This window comes from Schistocerca gregaria, chromosome 6, assembly GCF_023897955.1.
Source record: "Schistocerca gregaria isolate iqSchGreg1 chromosome 6, iqSchGreg1.2, whole genome shotgun sequence".
Taxonomy (NCBI): domain Eukaryota; kingdom Metazoa; phylum Arthropoda; class Insecta; order Orthoptera; family Acrididae; genus Schistocerca; species Schistocerca gregaria.
Window position 1 is genome coordinate 402,740,771 of NC_064925.1, and position 23,866 is coordinate 402,764,636.

Genomic DNA, 23,866 nt, shown 5'->3' on the forward strand with positions numbered 1-23,866 from the left:
ACTTGGGTTGAAAGAGTGTTTTGGAGAAGACGAAAAGGTGATCGAAGCAGACTCCTTCTATGTGCGTTAGCAGAGCCATGAGGACATTTGTCTTACCACAGTTGGATGGACCCACAATTATAGCTCATATGCTGTCAGGGAGGAGTGCTCCATTCTTGTTGGTCTTCTTGTCTTGGTCATCATCACAGGACCAGTCACCTACAAAAAAGTCCTTGCGGCAAGGGTATTTCACCTTCCCTGCTATGATACCTACTGTGACCTACTGTGCTAGGTCCAGGGGTGCAATAGGCTTTTATATGGTAAACAATATGTGTGTGTGACCCCTATAGCACAGTCACCTTACCAACTGAGTTACAACGGCTACATGATATAATGAACTAAAAGTCATATATTTGAAGGTTGCCATATAAATTAAGATAGGTGACATTTTGTCTCGACAAATAAAAACACAAACACAATTTTAAGATTATAAATATATTTATTTATAAAATGATTTACAAATATGATCAGCATGAGAAAAAATTGCTTGATTCTTTTTTAAATGGTGCAGCAGAAGTACATTACTTGGAAAATAGCTGCTTCTAGTACGCTTAAAATTCAGCACATATATCTCGTAATGTTATCGGTGAATTGCAATAGTCTGGTATTCAATCAATAAATTTGAGTTCGACATTTTCAACACTTATTTGAGGAATAGCATAAGACTTGGGCACTGGTTTTATACACATACTAAAACAATGTTCTATATTATCTATGTGGATGCTACATGTGTGAAGCCAGTTAATGATGTCACATTAAACATATGGGCACCATCTACCATACTTGTTGCAGCCATTTCTCAATTGAACTAGTTATCAACAGTGGGGTGCTGCATGAAAATACTATAACCGTAAGCACTTTTAACTTTTAGTGTAGCATTATCATACATTGATAGAATACTCACAGCCTGACTGCGGCAGTACATGTCCTGGTATGAGTGAGACAACAAATATCCGGTAGTCATATGATTCTTGATGTGTGTTTTTAAACGACACAGTTCATCCCACTCGTAGTCAGAAAATTTCACTTGAATATTTTTAAGCACAATTTCTAGCACTAACACAGTTGACAGGCTACCACATTATGAAACTTCAAGTCCTACATGGATACCCTTTGAATCACTAACTGTTAACACATAGCTTGAGGCGAATAGTAAAGGTTGAGGTGCACTGGCAGTCGGTATCTTCTCATCTATGACATCCACACCAGTGTGGTTAGCCAGTTGTTCTTGCACTGATGGCGGCACGTCTCTTGTGAGATGATCAGTGGATGGTGAGTATGAAGGAACCCAGTACTGTGAAGCCCCGTCAAGTACAGCCTCTGGCACTGACGTTAACACATCGCTATCCTGCTCCAGCATTCCGAGAAGCTGCACTGCAGGATCCTCCGCGGACGAGTCCGAGGCATTCACATGTGTGGATCAGGACAGGTTGGGGCCTGCTGATGCTGATGTCACAGGTGCAGCTGCTGCAGGACAAAGATGAATAATGATAAGAATAATGTGATGTTGATAGAGAAATAATAATAATAGTAATGATAATAATTTTTGGATTTAGTTTTCTGCTGCTTCCTCCTCCAATTCTGCTGTGATGGTGACTGAGTGGAAAATAGATCGAAGAGCTGCTGAGTGCTCCTAATATAGAAGCCAACTATGTCATCATGCTGCTGTGTTCCTATTGGCTGAATGACGCCAACACGTGACCTCTCGAAGTGCCCTCTAGCGGAGAACTCATGAATTAGATCATTCGTTGCTCTGCTGGATCGGAGGCAGTCGTCTCTTGCGGGCTGGGAGCTTATATGTAGGCTTTAGAGAAGGCTGACAGTTCTAACAGTAGCTGATGTTTCCATGAGATGGATAATGCATTTTAAAAGCATCTCGCTGCAAAGAATTTATTTGGAGGACGGAATTCTTGTTCTTGTCCATATGTTACAGCATTAATGAGCGCTTCTATTCCACATGTAGGAGGCTATGGGAGCAGTTCTCGACTGTATGCTTGCAAACTACACTAATGTTAAACTCATTGCAATCAAACACCAATAACTCATCGGTAGAACACATTCTGCAGGATGCTCTTCAATGGTATATATGGAGTATACGCATATGCTTCGACCGAAAAGAATTGACATCAACTGGATGTCTCTTGCGTTTTGGGAGAGTGAATGCTTGATGGTGAATATGTCTGCAGTTTGCAGATGTGCATGACCATGTGCTGGTTACGAGATGCATCCTGGCTCCATCCCTCTGCACTGTCGAAATCTGTTGATCAGAATTCTTATGCTTATTCTCCTGACACTCATCCATTATCATACTCTTCCATACCTGATGTAGTGATGTGTGACTAGAATCCTCTGTTCAAAGTCTACATGTAATGCAACTATTGAAAGCTGCTCCATCGCCCACATTCGTCTCAATGATCGAACACATGGTGAAGGTTTTAAAATGACAGTTAAGCAAAGACTGAATGTGGAGGAGAATTTAAGTTCATAAGAGTAGTTGAGTGGATGTGGCCGAATTGGCATTCTTCCCAGCAAAGCCGCCATCTTGAATAACGTCATAGCGGTGCTCTCTGGCGGCAGGGGTATGAACTAACACGGTTGGACTCTGGACCTTGTAGTGAACACACGTGCATGGTATAAATAATAATAATAATAATAATATATGATAATGAATAATTATAATAGATGACAATAAATGGTAATAATTAAGGCAAGTGCAGTTTTCGAGACATTATCCTGTTGGAGTTTAAACTTCCCGCCATTATCTAGGGGGTGGGGGGTTAGGTTAGTGGACATAACCCAATTGGTCTATTTTCCTGCCATTTTCGTGGTGTGAGGCACTATCCTGCTTGAATTTGAATTTCCCGCCAATTTTTTTCTGGAGGGTTAGGTTAGTGGAGGTAGCCCAATTGACCTATTTTCCCGCCAAAATTCAAAATTCCCGTCAAAATCCGCCATCTTGGATGACGTCATACACTGTTGTCAAGTTTGCACGACGCCATTTTGGATGGCGTCATCGCCGCCATCTTGAATAAATTGGGCAACAATGGAATGTGAGGTAGCACACAGGTAGTCCCACTACTGCTCTAGCCCTACCATCGGCTCTTGCCGATTGAAATCGGGACTTGTCTGACCGATACGGTCATTAGCCTAGGAGAGGCGCTGCAGGCAATGTCATGCTGTCAGCAAAGGCACTCGCGTTGGATGTCTTCTGCCATAACCCAATGACGCTAAATTTCGTCTCACTGTTCTAATGGATAAGTTCGTCGTATGGCCCACATTCTTTTATGCGGTTATTCCAAGCCGTGTAGCTTGTCTTTTAGCTGAGACAACTCTACACAAACACTGCTGCTTTCGGTCGTTAAGTGAAGGCGGTCGGCCGCTGCGTTATCCGAGGTGAGAGGCAATGCCTGCAATTTGGCACTCTAGGCACACTCTTGAACCGTAATCATGTCGAAAACCTTTCCACATGAATCGCCTGAGTACAAATGACAGCTCCGCCAATACTCTGCCCTTTTACACCATGAGTACACAATATTACCCCCATCTGTACATGTGCATATCACATCTGCCACCTTAGTGTATTAGGTTATGTAGGAGGGCAGTTGTGGTACTCTCACTCTTCCTTAGAACGCTTCCAACATCGTTTCGGTGTCATCACCGTACAGGACAAGCGACGAGTGTCTGCGTATCGAAGTGTCCTCATCCACTGCGTAAACGTGGTTAAATGTTACGTATGATAGTATTTCCTGTGGTGGTAGTACAACAAAATACAGAATATCTTCTTTGTCTCCTTAGCGTAAAGTTAACCTAAGTCATGTGCGCCACTTGTCTGTAAATCCAAGTAAACTTTATTCTGTGTGTTATCGTATCGCCGGCTGGAGTGGCTGAGCGGTTCTATACGCTACACTCTGGAACCGCGCGACAGGTACGGTCGCAGGTTCGAATCCTGCCTCATGCATGGATGTGTGTGATGTCCTTAGGTTAGTTAGGTTTAAGTAGTTCTAAGTTCTAGGGGACTGATGACCTTAGAAGATAAGTCCCATAGTGCTCAGAGACATTTGAACCATTTGTTATCGTATCTTAAATGTTTGTGTATCGTGGTCTCTGACACAGAACTTGGCGGCCAGCTCAGCATCTGCCTAAACGACCGTTGCCAGTATGTCAGCCCAACATTGTTAACCTGACGCACGAATTCGATGAGGATCTGGCTCACCTCCGTGTCTTGCAAGAGGCGTCTGTTCTTTAGAACATGCCCGAAAAAACAGACACCACGTAAACATATTTAATGAAGGCGATGACGGCCCACGATGCCTTCAGTGCAGATGCACACCAAGCTCGAACACTTACGGGAATCGGCGAGGTACTTCGCGTAATGAGGCTAATGAGCAGGGGTTCTACGTCAGTAGTGCGTGGTATAAAACTGAGAATTTGGGTGTGACGGGAGGCGTTAGGTTAGTACTTGCAGTGGCGGTGACCACTGTGTCCGGATGGTATAGTGGTCAGCGCATCTATCTGTTAAGCAGGAGACCCGGCTTTGAATCCCTCTACGGAACAAATTTCCAACTTGTACCATTGATTTAAATCAATGCCTACTGGCAGCTAATGTCTAATTCCTCATGCCGTGCGGTGTGGCCGCGCGGTTTCTGGCGCCATGTCACGGATTCCGCTGCTCCTCCTGCCGGAGGTTCGAGTCCTCCCTCGGGCATGGGTGTGCGTGGTTCTTAGAGTAAGTTAGCTTAAGTTAGTTTAAGTAGTGTGTAAGCCTAGCGACCGATGGCCTCAGCAATTTGGTCCCTTAGGAATTCACACACATTTGGACATTCTAATTCCTTTGTGTCTTAACAAGTTAGTGTGCTGCGCAATACGCGTTACGCTATACGAGCATATCGGATAACATACTGACTATAAAGCCTTTGAAAGAGATTTAAACATGGAGTCCACCTGGTCTGCGTTTTCCACAGCTCTTGTGATATGTCAGGAGCGCTAGTTCGGTGTTTTTAGAAAGCATGTTGGATGCTATGTAGACGGCTGTTGTGTTCATTGAAGGTGTGAGTGGTATAGTGCGGTAGTTCTGCGGACATAGCTCAGGAGTCCTTTCGTACACGGGTGTGACATGAATTCTGCTCTAAACGCTGGAAACTGTTCGTGAGTAGTAGCGGAGTGTTATGAGTAACAGGCGATTTACATAAATGCTAATTGTCGGCAGACTGCACTTGTCGTCGTGATGGAGAAAGTAAACTACTTCTCTAGTGACAAGCACGGATTCCCTAAACATTGGTCTTGTGAGATTAGCTCGCTGTATTAATGTATGAGAACCAGATGTCAGTAGATAATGGAACCTTGCTTGGTGCTGTGTTCCATGGCTTCGATTTCTTGACTTCAGTATAGCACAAGTTTCCCACTATCCGCTAATAGGATACTACAGTAGACCAGCTTTGTGACTGGAGTCAGAACTACCTTTGATGTAGAAGTCAATACATCGTCTTTGTCAAATGAAGAGGTAACTTCTGGTTGTACCGTAACAGACTGTTATAGGGCTGTTCATGTTCACGATACACAAGGTGGTCTATAGGCAGGGGACCAGCCGTTAATCAAAATCAGGTGATGAACAGGAATTTAAATCTAAACAGTATGAGACAGGGAAAACCTGGGAGGCTATGGTACCAACATGGCGTCCTATTTGGGACGCCGCCGTTTTGGATGCAACTCTTAATTTTCAAATGGAAAGAAGAGGTCCTCTGTCATACCAAACAAAATTACACAAGAGAAAGAACGATGTCTTCCAACTCTCCATAGACTTTCACAAGGTGTCCATACTTGAAGTTCCAGTTTCAAAATATGTAGAGAGAGAACCATTGTTCACAATGACGCCAAATTTGAACAACATGTCACTGACGCAGGGGAATACAAAAATTAACGAAAATTTCGCCTTTAGACGGCGCTGTAACCGTCAGAACACGCACCCCAGCAAACGCGAGTCACATGGCTATTCCTCAGATTGCGTCCGAGACGTCCAACGTGACTGGCTGTCTCCATCAAGAATCGCTGGTTGCTGGTAAAGCTGTTATACAACAAAGTTGACTGTGCGGCAGTAGACATGAGAAATTGATTAAAAAATTCAAAAAGAAAGGTAACAGGAGCCGCAGGACTCATCTCCTCGCAAAAATACGGCACTAGCATACATGATACCGTCGACCAGTACCATAAAGTCCTCTTTGCAGAATGAAGTGGTACTGGATGATGTGCGTGCGGATTTTCCGTTGCCCTAACTCTGCAAATCTTCCTATTATTGGCATGTGTTTTAGATGGAAATGGGCTTCATCCGTCCACAGAATGTTCAATGTCCGTTCATTGTCCACTCTCTACGGGGCAAGAATTTCAAGAACGAACATGTGTCTTTCCGACAGCAGGAAACGTCTCCTGAAGATGGGTGATTTTCTATGGACGGAATTGCAGGATGTGTCGTAGGATCTTATGTTCCGTGCTCGCAGGCATGTCCAACGTTCCTACAGTTCCCAGTGCACTTCATATTTGCACACCACGGCTCGACCCTTCCTGCAGTACTGTGGCCACATCTTCGCCAGAATGGTTTCCTCCCTCTGCCACATTGCGCTTCAAAAGAAATAGTCTTTTCGAATTTTGTAGCCATTTTGTCAAGACCCTAAGCAGACATCGGACCACTCTCTTTTTTCGTCCAGAACTTCTGCAAGTTGTAATGGTCGCCTAGTCGTAGATATTGCTAATTGCTGTAATCGCACTATTTCACTCGCATTTACGGAGCGTGTTAGCACTTGATGTTAGGTTGGCGCCAATAAAATGCATTGTAGTAATCGCTCCTGCTTGCTGGATCGCTGCTGTGTCTCGATGCTGATGCTGGCTCTAAATCTGGTTGTCTAGGGTTAAAAAGATTAGGTCCCGTGTTTTTTGTGTGCTTTTGATGATAAAGAACGAGCGAAACCAACAAATATGTAAACTTCAAATATTTATTACTCTGATGGCCATCTTAATTTGCTGTATCAGTGATCAAGTGATATTAACTTTTGTGTGGGCCAGTTATTCAGTATAATTTAATGGGTTGACTGTTTATGGAGACATATTATGCAATCATTGTTTACACACACAATAACTTTTCTATAATCATAAATACTTGTTAAACTGGTTGAATTTGGAGGGTAGCGCATACTTCTGTAAAGCAAAGCCTTTAATATGTTCCGTTACAAAGTCTATTGCCGCTCGGTCACTATTCTTGTGAAACAGCTTTACCAGCAGAACGCTACCCTCCATGAAGACAGTGACGTTGGGCGCCTCGTACGTAATCTGAGGAACAGCCGTGTGCCGTGCGTTTGTTGGGGTGCATGTTCTGAGGCTTACAGTGTCATCTTATGGTCAAATTTCAATTCAAAAGCTCACATCTGTCTTTCCGACAGGACAGCAGCAAACATCTCTTGAAGATGGGTGATTTTCTGTGGATGGAATTGCAGGATGTTTCGTAGGTCATGTCCAACGTTCCTACAGTTTCCAGTGCACTTCATATTTGCACACCACCGCTCGACCCTTCCTGCAGTACTGTGGCCACATCTTCGCCAGACTGGTTTCCTCCCTTTTGCCACAATGCGCTTCAAAAGAAATTCAGAAGGATTAGACCGGAATAGAAAGGAGAACGGATGTCGGTACTAAAGGTACCCTCCGCCACACACCGTCAGGTGGCTTGCGGAGTATGGATATAGATGTAGATGTAGAATTTTCGTTAACTTTTCCAAGACGTTTCCGCCTGTTCAAATTTTTACGACATTCTGAAAAGTGTTTCTTTTTCTCGAGCGTTTTGAAACTATAACTTTGTTTATGGACACCTTGTATAACGCTATGCAGGAATGAAAGGCATTATTGTTTACCTCACGTAATTTTATGCTTGGAACATCATAGGACCCCTTCTTTCCATTTCAAAATTACGAGCTGCGTCCAACAGGGCGGCGTCCAAAATGGGAGGCCATATTGGTACCATCGCCCCTCCCGTATATACCTTTTTTTTTTTATTAGACGGCTGGTCCCATGCCAATGACGACCCTGTATATCGTGAAAATTAACGACTCTCTATCCATCAGTTGAAGCACTCATTCCAACCCTTCAACAGAGTAGTTGAGTGGGTAGGATCACATCGCCAGCCAGTGAAGCCGCTGCTGCAGAGGTATTTCGGAAATGCTAGAATTATCACCCGCCATCATCCTACAGCTTGGCTGTTCGTATCACCTGACCTTAATTCATGTGATGATTTGTTCAATGCTCCAATTACAAACGTAACTGTATTGAAGGCACGCATTCCGCAGCGTATTCTTAACGTGACCGCCAAAATACTCCAATCTGTAGCAGAACATGCTTTTTCTTGATTTCAGATTGTGGCAGAAAACGGTGGGCAACAACATTGCGCAAGAAACTACACTACTGGCCAATAAAATTGTTACACCACGAAGATTACGTGCTATAGACTCGAAATTTAACCGTCAGGAAGAAGATGCTGTGATATGCAATGGTTCGCTGTTCGGAGCATTCTCACAAGGCTGGCGCCGGTGGCGACACCTACAACGTGCTGACATGAGGAGAGTTTCCAACCGATTTCTCATACACAAAAGGCAGTTGATCGGCGTTGCCTGGTGAAACGTTGTTGTGATGGCTCGTGTAAGGAGGAGAAATGCGTACCATCACGTTTCCGACTTTGATAAAGGTAGGATTGTAGCCTATCGCGATTGTGGACTATCGTATCGCGACATTGCTGCTCGCGTTGGTCGAGATCCAATGACTGTTAGCAGAATATGAAATCGGTGGGCTAAGAAGGGTAATATGGAACGTCGTGCTGGATCCCAATGGCCTCTTATCACTCGAGATGACAGTCATCTTATCCCCATGGCTGTAACGGATCGTGCAGCCACGTCTCGATCCCTAAGTCAACAGATGGGTACGTCTGCAAGACAACAACCATCTGCACAAACAGTTCGACGATGTTTGCAGCATGGACTATCAGCTGCGGTTACCCTTGACGTTGCATCACAGACAGGAGCGTCTGCGAAGGTGTACTCAGTAACGAACCTCGGTGCACGAATGGCAAAACTTCATTTTTACGGATGAATCCAGGTTCTGTTTACAGCATCATGATGGTCGCATCCGTGTTTGGCGACATCCCGGTGAACGCGGATTGGAAGCGTGTATTCGTCTTCGCCATACTGGCGTATCACCCGGCGTGATGATATGGGGTGCCATTGGTTACACGTCTCTGTCACCTCTTGTTCGCATTGCGGCACTTTGAACAGTGGATGTTACATTTCAGATGTGTTACGACCCATGGCTCTACCCTTCATTCTACCCCTGCGAAACCTACATTTCAGCTGGATAATGCACGACCTTATGTTGCAGGTCCTGTAGGGACCTTGATGGATACAGAAAATGTTCGACTGCTGCCCTGACAAGCACATTCTCCAGATCTCTCACCAAATGAAAACGTTTGGTCAATGGTGGCCGAGCAACTGGCTCGTCACAATATGCCAGTCACTACTCTTGATGAACTGTGGTATCGTCTTGAAGGTGCGTGGGCAGCTGTACCTATACATGCCAGACAAACGTATCAGAGGTGGTTGTTCTGGGTACTTATTTCTCAGGATCTATGCACCCAAATTGCGTAAAAATGTAATCACATGTCAGTTCTAGTATAATGTATTTGTGCAATGAATACTCGTTTATCATCTGCATTTCTTCTTGGTGTAGCAAGTTTAAAGGCCAGTAGTGTACATGGTGTGCTGGATAACATCGGAAGTGTAATGATCACAATAAGCTACGCTGCGGGGAAGAATTAGGGGAACATAACTCTAGGCCTCTGCCATACTCCACTGCCATAATTGAGGAGTGGGTAATTTATCAAGCTATACCTTCATAGAATCAAATTTTCACTTCCTGGCAGATTAAAACTGTGTGTCGGACCGAGACTCGAACTCGAGAGACTCCACTGCAGAGTGAAAATTTCATTCTGGAAATCCCCTAAGCTGTGGCTAAGCCAAGTCTCCGCAATGTCCTTTCTTCCACGAGTGTTAGTTCTACAAGTTTCACAGGAGAGCTTCTTTGAAGTTTATAAGGTAGGAGACGAGGTACTGGCGCACGTAAAGCTATAAGGTCGTGTCCTGTGTCATTCTTGGGTAACTCAGCCGTAGCCGGCACGGTAGCTCAGCGTGTTCGGTTAGAGGGCCGATTGTCCTCTGTAATAAAAAATCTGAGTAAAGGCATCAACGATGTAGTTGAACGGATGTCAGGTGACGTCGACCCAGACCAAATGAAACTAGTACCGAACAAAATATATATATAAAAAAGTCGGTAGGGCACTTTCCTGAGAAATGCAAAGGTCCTGAGTTCGAATCCCGATCCAGCACACAGTTTTAATCTACCAGGAAGTTCTATATCTTTATGTTTCACAAATTAGGCACGCAACAAAACGTTATTCCATTATCGTTCATTTACTTAAAAAGAACTGTATTGTCCTCAAGATGTAGAAAACAAAGTGAGAACAATTATTCATCCCGTCATCCTGGGTGCCTTTCATTGGACATCGATGACGTGTACGCCCTCTGCAAGCGTTTATCACTTCCTAACGCCACGTGGCATGCACCTTATGTTTGCCAAGGTCACCCTATGGTAGCCGTCTCCCGTTATCAATGAGGGTTCTTGGCGAGTCTGCGGTGGAACAGGGTGACTACGAACACGTCCGTGAAGCATGTTCCACACAGGCTCGATAGGGTTTAGGTCGCGACTCGCTGCTTCTTCAGTGTCCAGGGTTCACAAAGAAATTCCTGGTGACGCGCGCTAGATGGGCCCTAGTATCAGAAGGGATTCATTGCCACCATCGCATACAGCAGCCACCACGCGGTCCAACGGGACCTGGTCGATGTACTGCCGGGCGGTAAGGCCACCGTGGACAACAATAAGATTCGTAAAGCTGTCAACACTGACGCCTTACCACGCTGTCACAAAACCTTGGCCGAATCTATCGATCTCCTGAAAACCGTTTGGTAGGTGCCACTCACTAAAGAGTCTTCGCACGAACACGACCATCTACACCTACCCTTATACTCCGCAAGCCATCCAACGGTGTGTGGCGGAGGGCATTTTAAGTGGCACTGTCATTGCCTCCCTTTCCTGTTCCAGTCGCGTATGTTCGCGGGAAGAACAACTGCCGGAAAGCCTCCGTGTGCGCTCGAATCTCTCTAATTTTACATTCGTGATCTCCTCGGGAGGTATAAGTAGGGGGAAACAATATATTCGATACCTCATCCAGAAACGCACCCTCTCGAAACCTGGACAGCAAGCTACGCCGCGATGCAGAGCGCCTCTCTTTGCAGAGTCTGCCACTTGAGTTTGCTAATCATCTCCGTAACGCTATCACGCTTACTAAATAACCCTGTGACGAAACACGCCACTCTTCTTTAATCTTCTCTATCTCCTCTGTCAACCCTATCTAGTAGGGATCCCACACTGATAAGCAATACTCAAGTATAGGTCGAACGAGTGTTTTGTAAGCCATCTCCTTTGTTGATGGACTACATTTTCTAAGGACTCTCCCAATGAATCTCAACCTGGCACCCGACTTACCAACAATTAATTTTATATGATCATTCCACTTCAAATCGTTCCGTACGCATACTCCCAGATATCTTACAGAAGTAGCCGCTATCATATAATCATACAATAAAGGATCCTTCTTTCTATGTATTCGCAATACATTACATTTGTCTACGTTAAGGGTCAGTTGCCACTCCCTGCACCAACTGCCTATCCGCTGCAGATCTTCCTGCATTTCACTGCAATTTTCTAATGCTGCAACTTCTCTGTGTACTACAGCATCATCCGCTAAAAGCAACATGGAATTTCTGACACTTTCTACTAGGTCATTTATATATATTGTGAAAAGCAATGGTCCCATAACACTCTCCTGTGGCACGCCAGAGGTTACTTTAACCTCTGTAGATGTCTCTCCGTTGACAACAACATGCTGTGTTCTGTTTGCTAAAAACTCTTCAATCCAGTCACACAGCTGGTCTGATATTCCGTAGGCTCTTACTTTGTCAGGCGACAGTGCGGAACTGTAGCGAACGCCTTCCGGAAGTCAAGGAAAATGGCATCTACCTGGGAGCCTGTATTTAATATTCTCTGGGTCTCATGAACAAATAAAGCGAGTTGGGTCTCACACGATCGCTGTTTCCGGAATCCATGTTGATTCCTACAGAGTATGACCTTCACCTTGCGTAGGAGGAAATGTGGACCGTTCTGTGAATAACATGTTTCACCTGTGACTAAGTTGCCAGTTGATATGTAAATGGCAGAACTGAAGCTGAGCTGCGAGATGATGTAGCGTCAGGTGGGATACTCTAACAGGACGTCTGGGTCGTAAGGTCCATTCTCGTAACCTGATCCTTACAGTCTGATCCGCCACTACGGCTCCAGCGATTTTTCTCAGATCGTACTGCAGTGCTGTGGCGGTAGCCTTACGACGCTGCAACGCAGAGATAGCCAGATATCGGTCTTCAGGTGGGACTGTCATGTGTCGGCGACCTTGTCCAATTAGCCTTGTATACCGACCTGTCTCCCTGTGGCATGTCCACAACCTGTGGATGACAGATGGAGAGAGAGTGGCATCTGCAGCAACAGAAGTCCATTCTTAGATCAAACAGACTGCCCTCGCAACTTGCACTTGATTAAGACGTCGCATGGCATGTACTTGGATACAATATCCACAACTGACAAGTGGCGCCTATGTACCTCACTAGAGAACACTGGTTTCCCGGTACACACTTCCTTCTGTGCGTCATCTGACACTGTACTGCATAATACAGCCGATAGACGATGAATGTCTAGTTGTTGAAAGCGAAGCTCTCGGACTATGCAATAATACCATAGGTACCGCCTGTTATCTGAAAAGATTTAACACACCAGGCGCAGGCACACGACCTCCCCTAATTCTTTTGAGTAGTGTAGTTATGCTGAAAGCAGATACCAGTAGAAATTCATTGGAACAATGCTAATGAAATGTAAATCAGACAAAAAAAACTGGTAGCTTGCATAATCGTATTCTTCCGGCTGGTTCTAGAGTAGTGCTCCTTAGCCTGAGACCGGTGCCCAGTGTGATTCGTAGTGGTGATACAAAAGACGAAGAGGATGTGGTATTACACCTTGACGCTACGTGTTGCCTACGGCAAACCACCGACAAAAGTGAGACTGGGTGACCCAGCTGGGTCGTACTTAAGAGCTTGGTCCCAGCAAGAGAGCAGCAGACTGTCAGGTTAGTCACTATTTTCCACTGCCACCCTAAATGGTCGTTCCTACACAAAACTATGTGCCTTGCCAGAGAGTTCCGTAGGAACCCTCCATATCTATTAGGTTGCCGTTACCTGGCTGGTCGTAATCGCCAACTGTCCTCCAGGAACGTTTCCCAAAGCTCGTGGCGTACTTCTTCAAAGCAGAGTCACCGCCATCTTAGTGATCACCAATAATTATAGTTTGAAATGCGTTGTCTTAAAATAAACCTGTCCCAAAACTATCCCTACACGGAGAGAAGTAACTTCTGTCTCAGTCTCGTCTCGTGGACGCACGGAAGATCGGTAGGCCTGCTTTAGAGCTAAATTCCCCAAGCGAATTATCGCAAGGAGCAGCACGTTTCGTCACGGGTTTGTTTAGTTAAGAGCCACGTTCAGATCAGTGCCAGATTCTGTAAGAATAGTGTTGTGCATCACGGAGACCTATATATTCCAAGAGCGTATGCTCTGTGAGGAGACGGGCAACATATTAATATCGAGCGAGGTGGCGCAGTAGTTAGCACAATTGACTGGCATTTGGGAGGACGACAGTTCAACCCCGCGTCCGGCCGTTCTGATTCAGATTTGCCGTGATTTTCATAAAACGCTTCAGGCAAATGTCGAGATGGTTCCTTAGAAAGGGCACGGCCGACTTCCTTCCCAGTCCTTCCCTAATTCGATTGGACCGATAATGTCGCTGTTTGGTTCCCTCCCCCAAATCAAACAATCAAGAAAACAACACATTACTTCCTCTACGTTCATTTCACGTAGTGAAGGTAATGGGGAAAATCAGGGAATTCGTTGTTCCTGTGCACCATTCGCCAATGGAACAAAATGTGTGTGAAATCTTATGGGACTTAACTGTTAAGGTCATCGGTCTCTAACCTTACACACTACGTAACCTAAATTATCCCAAGGACAAACACACACACACACACACACACAGACACCCATGCCCGAGGGAGGACTCGGACCACCGCCGGGACCAGCCGCATAGTCCATGACTGGAGTGCCCTGGACCGCTCTGCTAATCCCGCGCGCCAATGGAACAGAAAAGACAGGAACTCATATTGGTGCTGAAAGTAGCCTCTGCCAAACACCGAATGGTCGCTTGCGAATACATATACTTTTTGATTAAAAGTAAACGGACACCCCTATGTAGTGCGCAATTGACTATTAGATGTAGGCGGACCCACCAGTACGAAAGGAGCTGGGAGTACCGTCTTGTCGGCGGGGAAACTGTAACAGCAGATCAGTGATTTCGAATGTAGACTAGTTATTGGACGTCACCTGCGTAATAGATTCATCAGGGACATTTAAAACCCTTCTAAAGTTGCCCAAGTCTATTGTTGGTGGCGTGATTGTGAAATGGAAACGTGAAGGAGCAACAGGCCTTATGTACTGATGGACAGAGACCGTAGAGGACTGCAAAGAGTCGTAAACAATCCCATGAAACCATCCTCCACATGAGTTCCACAGCGCTACCAGCATTCCGCTGGCTCAATGAATGTGCGTAGGAAAAGAATGGGATACAATGGTTTAAGATTCTCATTACCCACGCATTTATGCAGCCATTTATGACAGATGAGGTGGTGTGAAGACGCTACTCCGCAGTCGTTGACTGGAAGTGAGTGACTTGGAGTGAAGAATCACGCTGGAGCCTCTGACAATCCGATTGAATGGTCTGACGAATGCCTGGAGAACGTGATGTGCCGTAGTGTGTAGTGCCGACAGTGAAGTATAGAGGAGATGATTTTGTATAGGGGTATTTTTGAGGTTAGGTTGTGGTCCCCTTGTTGTGCTTAAGAAAATGCTAAGCAAGGATCGATGATAACACCTTTTACAGCACCGTGATTGTACAGCAGAGGGACAGTTCAGAGACGATGGCTGATTTTATCAGTATGACAAAGGTCTGTCATAAAGCAACATTTTGAAAAAATGGTTTGTGGGCAATAATTCTTCTGAAATGGGTTGGTCTGTCCAGAGTCTCTGTCTGAAGCCAATGGAACAGCTTTGGGATGAGTCAGAACGTCGATTTCGCTCCAGAATCCAGGAGGAAGGATGGGCTCCCATTCCTCCACAGACAGGGAGATATTTGACTGAAAGTGCCCCCAGCAAACTAAGTCGTAATGAAGGTGAAGAGTGGACACACCCAATATTAATGTCCACTAATATGCGTCCGGGTACTTTTGGTTAGATAGTGTATGAATAGATACAGATGTAGCTCAGAGTTAGCTGTTTTAAACTTTGCTAGTATTGGTATCAGTTTAAGGTATATTCTTAAAATTGTATGGCGGAGCTTGGTAGAAGACGTTCTGTTGCAAATTAACCACACAAAGCTGTTGACTGCTTGGTGTCAATATTTTCCAACAAACTGTCTTTTTGGAAATTGTGCCACACCATTTTAAGAAAATGTCTGATATCAAACTATTAAAAACTTGATCTGGTTTTTTAGGACAAAAAACTGGAAATTCGTGGTAAGGTGTTATGGGACCAAACTGCTGAAGTCATCGGTTCTTAAGCTCACACACTACTTAATCTAACAAACTAAGTCGCGCGGGGTAGCCGTGCGGTCTCGGGCGTCTCGTCACGGTTCGCGCGGCTGCCCCCGCAGGATGTTCGAGTCCTCCCTTGGACGTGGGTGTGTGTGTTGTCCTTAGCGTAAGTTAGTTTAAGCTAGATTAAGTAGTGTGTAAGCCCTGGGTACCGTTGACCTCAGCAGTTTGGTCCCGTAGGATCTTACCACAAATTTCCTATTTTTTACTTAAACTAATGCTAAGGACGACACACACACACCCATGCCCGAGGGAGAATTCGAACCTCCGACTGGGGGAGCCAAACGGACCGTTACAAATGTTCAAATGTGTGTGAAATCTTATGGGACGTAGCTGCTAAGGTTATCAGTCCCTAAACTTACACACTACTTAATCTAAACTATCCAAAGGACAAACACACACACCCATTCCCGAGGGAGGACTCGAACCCCCTCGGGGACCAGCCGCACAATCCCTGACTGCAGCGCCTTAGACCGTTCGTGGACCGTGACAATACGCCGTAGACCGCGCGGCTGTTACTGCAGTGATGCAAATATGCCTTGATTTTTATTTGTGAAGGAATGAGTGAAAACAGAATTCAAAATTTCTACTTCCAATAACATTTTGTTTATTTTGATCCCTGTGTCCTACGATAGATACTGAAATTTTTGTGCATTGCTGTTGCGTTAGCCAAATCTTTGATTAAGACTGTAGATCCAGTGAAATCAAACGACCACCTCATTACTCACATTTACTGTAAGTTCGCAGATGACATCCTACTGGTTGATACTAGATCTTTTAAACGGTAGTCAAGGTCTCCCGTACCTCATGTGGCAACAGCTTGTCAGTGGTCGTCACAGCAGCATCAATGCGTTCTCTGAGCTGTTCCAGCATTCTTGGCAGTGGGGTACGTAAACGCGGAGTTTAATGGAAATTCGTGGTAAGATCTATGCGACCAAACTGCTGAGGTCATCGGTCCCTAGGCTTACACACTACTTAATCTAACTTAAACTAACCTACTCTAAGGACAACACACACACCCATGCCCGAGGGAGGACTCGAACCTCCGACGGGGGGGAGCCATACCATCCTCTTTACTACGGCCAATCCAGCGATGCGGATGTTCGTTGTTTAGGTAGCGACGAACATCAGTGCTCCAATGACGGGGTTCCCTTTTTGTTGGTAGATGAAATACTTGGAATCAGCGATCAGTTGTGGAAACAACCACAACTGCAACCTATCAAGGTAAGTGGTTCGGGTCACAGTCTTCTCACAGAAGAAACTCGGCCCGTACAGCTTCGTCTATGAAACAGCTAGATAATCTTCCGCGAATCTCGTTCATGAGGTTGTTCAGTGCCCCACACTCACACTGTAGCGATTAACCTTTCCATATAAATGGAAGGCTGCTTCGTCGCTGAAATTCATTTTGGAGGCTAAATATTCGTCCTCGAATGATTGCTGCATTGTGATGTAAAACAATAGGCGCCCGCCATAATCTTCCGCTTTCAGTTGTTGCACTAACTGCAGACGATACGGTATGAAATGTAAGCGCCGTCGCAAAACGTTCCACACAGTTTACTGCGATATTCCAAGTTCGTGGCTTCTACGATCTTTTGATTTTTTTGGACTATGTACTAAACTTTCCCTCAGCCTCCCCACGGTTGCATCTGGCACATCTGTTTGTTTACAGAGGTAACCAGTGTCCATAAATTGTCGATACCAACTTCAAAATGCTCTATTTACATGGTGATTCTTTTCCATACTTCCTTCTGAATGCACGCTGCAGTGTTATGACTCATAAACATCTCTCAAGTTCCAACATACAAAATCTCTTCCTTTTCATGTTGTACTGCGCTCGTAAAGCCTACAGGCGAGCACAATACGAACGCTGAGTTTACTGTTCTCGTATCAGTCGCATTTGGAAAATATAGACCTCTAAAAACGAATGAATCACTTATAGTAGCCCTGTAACACTGACGTTTCAAAATGAGAGTACGCATAAACTTCTACATTTCACGTTCGGTAAGGAGAAGAAAGAGGAATTTGCACATTAGGAAATGAACTAAGCAGACGAAACGAGAGCATAAGAGCAGACGGGTAAATACTACGTAGAAGAAGGCGTTCATCACGATAATAAATATAATGGAGTCAATCACAGAGCTAGAGCTGTACATAATATTTGGGCAGTAGTGTGAGAATAAATTATATCCGCGGAAAATCGGTACACAGAATCTAGAAGGACATGAATTTTACTGTCGTTGAAGGAGGTGTTAAGCGGATAGTTACTGAAATGGCGGGTAAAAATAGTTTATGAGTGAGGTCAATTACAAATGTTTGTTAGAATCTCTTTGCACATTATTTAGGAGTTCCACAGCTAATTATAGCCACGACGAACCAAATTTCACTACTCATAGGCTGTTTGCACATTTTCAAGTGGGTCATGGAAAGCACTGTAAATGTTAAGTATCTATTTTCGAAAACCATCTTGCTCTGGCAGTAATTCGGGTGATTGTTACAGAAGAAAACTTTTTTTACGAATAAATAATTGACATTTGCAGTGTTTTGCATGATCCACTTGAAAATCGGTTAGCAACGCGAAACGTCTGTCGGAATCGAAAGGCGATTATGGGACGCTTGGAATGACATGAATTTAAGTTGAAGATAGGACATGTTGGTTGTGCACTATGATTCGAACACGTGGAAACTGACGCTGCAGGAGGAAAACACTGTAATGGCAAAAGAGTATGAAGTGTGTGGCAGAGATGTATGTAGAAGAAATGTCAACACTGTTGTAACAACTAGCAACACACCGTTACGCAATTTGTTACAGCGATCAGACCTGTAAGCGGTTTTTAACTATCCAGGAAATTATTCGGTTTGACAACAAATAATGGTAATTTCGAATACTTTTGCTACTATTAATAAGTTTCACTCGGATCCTGGAAAGGAACGAGGAAACTAGCGTTATTTACACACTTGACAAATGCTCCAATATTAGCATCGCAGAGCGTTCCAATAATGGTAACAGATAAACATGTATTTAATCTAGCACAATTATTTTTGAAAACATTGTTAGAGAAAGTCGGCGATCACAACGTAATTCAGTATTTGGAATGTTACATATCTCGCGAGGCACGCTTATTAAAACGTGACGGGTTTCGGTCATCACATTATCTTCAGACCACCAACCACACTGATGGACAGTGCTGTGCCTGGAGCAGGAACCACTGAATGACAGTAGTCAACTGCTCATGGCTATCGTCATTCAGCGGTTCCTGCTGCAGGCACAGCCATTGTCCATTGGTATGGTTGAAGGTGTGAAGATGATCTCGTGGTGATCGAAAGCGGTCACCTTTTAATAAGCGTGCCTTGCGATCTAGACTGTTTCATAATTTCATATATCACATTTACTATTGTTACATGCCTAGTAAGCAATACCAGTGATCGTCTACGATGAAAATAAACGTGTTGCAGAAAGAAGGGCACAGTTTCACTCAGACTGATACAAAAAATACAGTATTCACTTCCACAGGTTACCCAAATATGTTTCATAATTTGCCTGTGCGTGTTATGGCTCTGCGCACTATGGGACTTAACTTCTGTGGTCATCAGTCCCCTAGAACTTGTAACTACTTAAACCTAACTAACCTAAGGACATCACGCACATCCGTGCCCGAGGCAGGATTCGGACCTCCGACACTAGCGGTCGCGTGGTTCCAGACAGTAGCGCCTGGAACCGCTCGGCCACACCGGCCGGCTTCTTGAAGCAAAAAAGACTTTCTGAAAAGTAACTTTAGCAGCGACATTAAACTAAGTAACTGTAAGAGGCTACGATTACATCTGTGTGGTTCCCTAAAACAAAGTGAAAGTCGTTTCCTCGCTCGTTTCCTTTATCAGACCTACGGATTTCCTCTATCTATAGTGTGTCAATCCTGATTAAATACGGATCAATGAATGACCATAAAGGAAAGAAATTGGTATTTATATGTGACATGCTCTCTCCTATTGTATAACGTACACACATCGCACGAAGGTTAAATTTATTAATCTTGACAACCTTTTAAGTTTCATTATAAGAGAGCACAGCTCAATCGACTCAAGGCTAGAAGTCCTACGTACGAAGCCAGCAGTATGAACTTTATGGTAGCAATATTTCGTCTCCACTTTTTAACAATGGACGTTCCAAACAATAACCAGTTTGAACTGATAGGGTTTCTTTTGTAGGGGAAGGGGGAGAGGGCAGTACATCTTTATCAACGCATGACGCTGGATTCACATACAGATATATGATTTCCTAGTCACACAACAAATACGAGCAGTATGAAGATGTGCAGGGTGGTTATAATAAAATTTCGCTACTTGCAAGGACCCTCATGAAAAACGGTTGGTCGCAGGACAATGATAATTTGTGGAAACATTTGTAAGGACATGCGGAAGAGAAGTAATGAATAAATTATTGAAAGGTACAACTTTTAATTTCCACGTGAATGTGTAACATTTGTTAACTGAGTGCTATTTTTACGTTCCGGGTTACAAACGGTGCTCAATGTGACATTATCTGCGTCCACGGCAGCCCGGATACCATTCAAAATAGTTTGCAGCACTGTTCGAATGGTGGACTATAGAATGTTCAGCTATCATGACACAGCTCATGCACTGCTTGAAAATCTCACATTGCGTCCAGCGTTCTCAGCCATGGTAACAGTAAATTCTCCAACAGTTTGTGGCGCAATTGGCCGTCGGCCTCTCCGAGCTAATTCGAACTTCATAATCATGTTCTTCAAACCCGGTGCGGAAAGAGAACCTCCGTCCGTACTCCTTTAATGCGTCGATACTCGGGAAAAGCGGCAGCACTATTGCTTTTGTTTTGATAAAACGGTGTTACAAGTAAAGCACTGCTCACCTTGTCCAGACTCATATTGAGAGCCTGCGGCTGTAATGCATCCTGATGTTTTTGTTTCAACCCTACGTCACCGCACCACTACGGGAGCCTAACGGCAAATCATGGCACTAACTCTACCGACAAAGCGAATTCTGTAGCGCTTATCATGGACATCATTCCTATAATGGTGGGTACCCGTTTTCCATAAACAATGGCTGAAGTAGCGGAAGTTTAATTATAACTAACCTGTATAATACCCCTGGTCGTTGGTGCCACATGGGGCTTTCTAAATTTTGAAGAATATTACACCTTTGTATAGAAGGTGACGTTATAAACCTTCAGGGATCATGGAAGAGGTGAATGATACCAATATGAGGTAGGGAACTTGGTCCGTAAACGATCGAGTCGAAAGCTATAAGCAAAACTCGTTCTGTTATCTCTGACAGTGGGATACATGTGCCGACATCTTTGTTGCTAAAATCGTAGGCTAGGCAACTGTCAGAGGAGGCAGTATGGACCAAAACAAGGACAAAATGTGTAGTAAACTTGAGCTCTAAAATGCATACCTTAAAAGCTACGAACACTTTTTCATTTTCGCTACTTTGAAACAAATCCTTTCTACTGAACAAATCCTCATAGCTCTTACGGTATGCGTTTTAAAGCCGATGGTTACTAGACTTTTTTTCTTGTTTTGGTCCACACTGCCAGCTGGTCCACATTACCAGCTCTGAAAGCTGCTACTCTATAGTCTTAGCAACGTTGTTACGGGTAGGTGTATTCCACTGTCAGAGATATCAGAAAGATTTCCGCATATAACTTTCGACTCTGCGATTTACGGACCAGCGTCCCTTATCTCAAATTGATACATTTATCCGCTTCCATCGCCCCTGAAAGTTCGTAACATCACGAAATCGCCGTTTAATATTGAGGACTTGGAGGGAGACCTAGATATCTTTCTGTACATTATGGACTCTGGAGAAATGAACAAGTACATTAATGTATTTAGAAAACAAGAAAAAGTAAAAGTTATTATCGGGTCAAACACAACTCGCACAGATGAAATTTCAATAATGAACGTATTGGCAATGTGGTTTCCCTTCTTATCGAGGCCTCTTTTTAAGCGTTCATTTAAAATAATGGAGATATCTTTAGTATTTCAGTAAGTAACGGATTGAAGTATGGGACAGCACTTTCTCGTGGTGGGTTTTTCAGTAAAGCACTATATCCCGTGCGGAGTTGCTAACGCGTTAAAGTAGACGTTACTTTTATACGACATTCTGTCTTAATACTGAGGCAAGTTTCAGATAGCAGTCAGAAAGTTAACTCGTAAGTACTGGCGTATTTAGTTTCTCATCGACGTGAATTGAACGTACGACAGCTTGCTAAAACATGTAGCCAGTGAAGCTCAGCTACGGCAATTAACGTGAGCGGTTGCTTCCAGATTACCTGTAGAGAAAGCCACAAATAGTCATCCGCGGCTGTTGCCTTGTACATATGCCGACACTGCACTAACGCCGGTAGTACCAGTTCTTTTCTCGGACCTCGCCTTTCTTCTCCTCCTTCCCCTCAGTCACCCCCACTACCAGTCCCAAAAGACCCCAAGGCACCGATAGCAACCTACGTATTAAAAGATCGGATAGTCTAAACAGATTAAGACGTCTCATCCTAAAATAAGCGAAGCAGCGTACACAAAACCAGCCGTAAGCGAAAATTCCCGTAGGGATTACTCACGTAATGCAAGACTAATTTCGTAGTGTCCGGGAAGCGAGCGGAACGGCGCAGCCTGGTCCCTCTCGCGGACGGTTATTAGCCTCGCGCGAGGCGGTCGCGGGCCGCGGCAAGTGCGGGCACAGTAGTGCTTCGCGGCGCGGCCGCAGCCGGCGCTGGCGTCGCGCGTTGGCCCTGCCCTTCACAACGGCCCGCCTTCAGCCTGCTGTACTGAGCTAGCACGCACGTGAGCCTCGCGTGCCAAGTGGCTAGGCATAGGGCCAACAGCCGAGGAACGCCTGACCGCTGCCGTCTGCGCCTCGCTGCCTGCAAGGTCGATTACGTCCTGACTCAGTCGCTAAGCCTGCAGTCGAGATCTCGCCACTGCAAACAAGTGGGCACAGCTTTGGAGATTCACCATTAGTGAACCGGCAATAATACTTTGATTATTTTCAGAGCCGTAAACACGTCCCGTAGAGCTTGCAATGGATAGCGGAAATACGAGGACTTAGAGACTTCGTTACGTTTGCCACGCTCTTGGAAAAGAGCATTAGTGATTACTTAAATTTTAACTACAAAGTTTTTTCAGCCAGTATTCACACATGTCGTTAATAATAGTGGCTATACTGGTTTCAACCAACTTGTCATTTATTAACTGAAGATATAAAGTATGTAAAACGAGTCAGAGATCATATCTGCCACTTTTGATAAACTGAGCGTCTTGATCGCACTCTAGCGCTAGTTTTGCGAAGCCAGTAATGTTATGCTTGGCCTTCATAAACCACACGAGAGATTTTCCCACTCTCGCAGACTATCAATCCTGCAGAAGAAAAGATCAGGAGCTTTTTGTAGGAAACCTGATTTTGACTCTGATATGTTTTTGCTAGAGGTCACGGGTTTCGCGTTATTCAAGAAAAACGTACAAAAGTGAAAATGCAAGTGCACCAGTCAAGATTTCTAGTTTGTCGTTCATGGCACTCCCTCAGACCAAACAACCAATCCTCAGACCACTGTACAAAAATTCCGACTACACGAACTATTCTCGAGATTCCGTCTTTTTGTTGTCTCTGTTGATTGGGCTACTTCGCCACCAGCGTAGTCAGTTATTTCGTTGATATTACTAGCTTAACCTTGCACGTGAGGGGAAAAAAAGAAAAACAACTTTTGTAAACGTTGCGCTAAAACTAATTATGTTGACAGTTAGATTCAAACTCTGCTTTACAAGTACAGTAATTTCGTAGACAGAAATCCTGACGAATGCAATGATGTAACTGTTTATTTTATGCGTTAAAATTCATAAAATCGTTACGTAAAATTTACGCTAACTTCAGTTTTCACAATATGATCGACTTAACCGGTGGCGTAATAAGGCCAGTCAA

At 44.4% G+C, this 23,866-nt stretch overlaps 1 long non-coding RNA gene across 2 annotated transcripts; it reads right to left on the reverse strand.

The window, feature by feature from the left end:
- Positions 1-458: 458 nt before the first annotated feature.
- LOC126278514 (uncharacterized) lies at positions 459-22,720 on the reverse strand. 2 transcript variants are annotated; one of them, XR_007550715.1, is made up of 2 exons: positions 22,512-22,720; positions 459-1,506 (listed from the first exon to the last, which is right to left on the reverse strand). It is a non-coding gene; the product is annotated as an uncharacterized LOC126278514 (long non-coding RNA). The 2 variants fall into 2 exon arrangements; XR_007550714.1 differs by lacking the exon at positions 22,512-22,720 and adding an exon at positions 22,227-22,431.
- Positions 22,721-23,866: the final 1,146 nt, after the last annotated feature.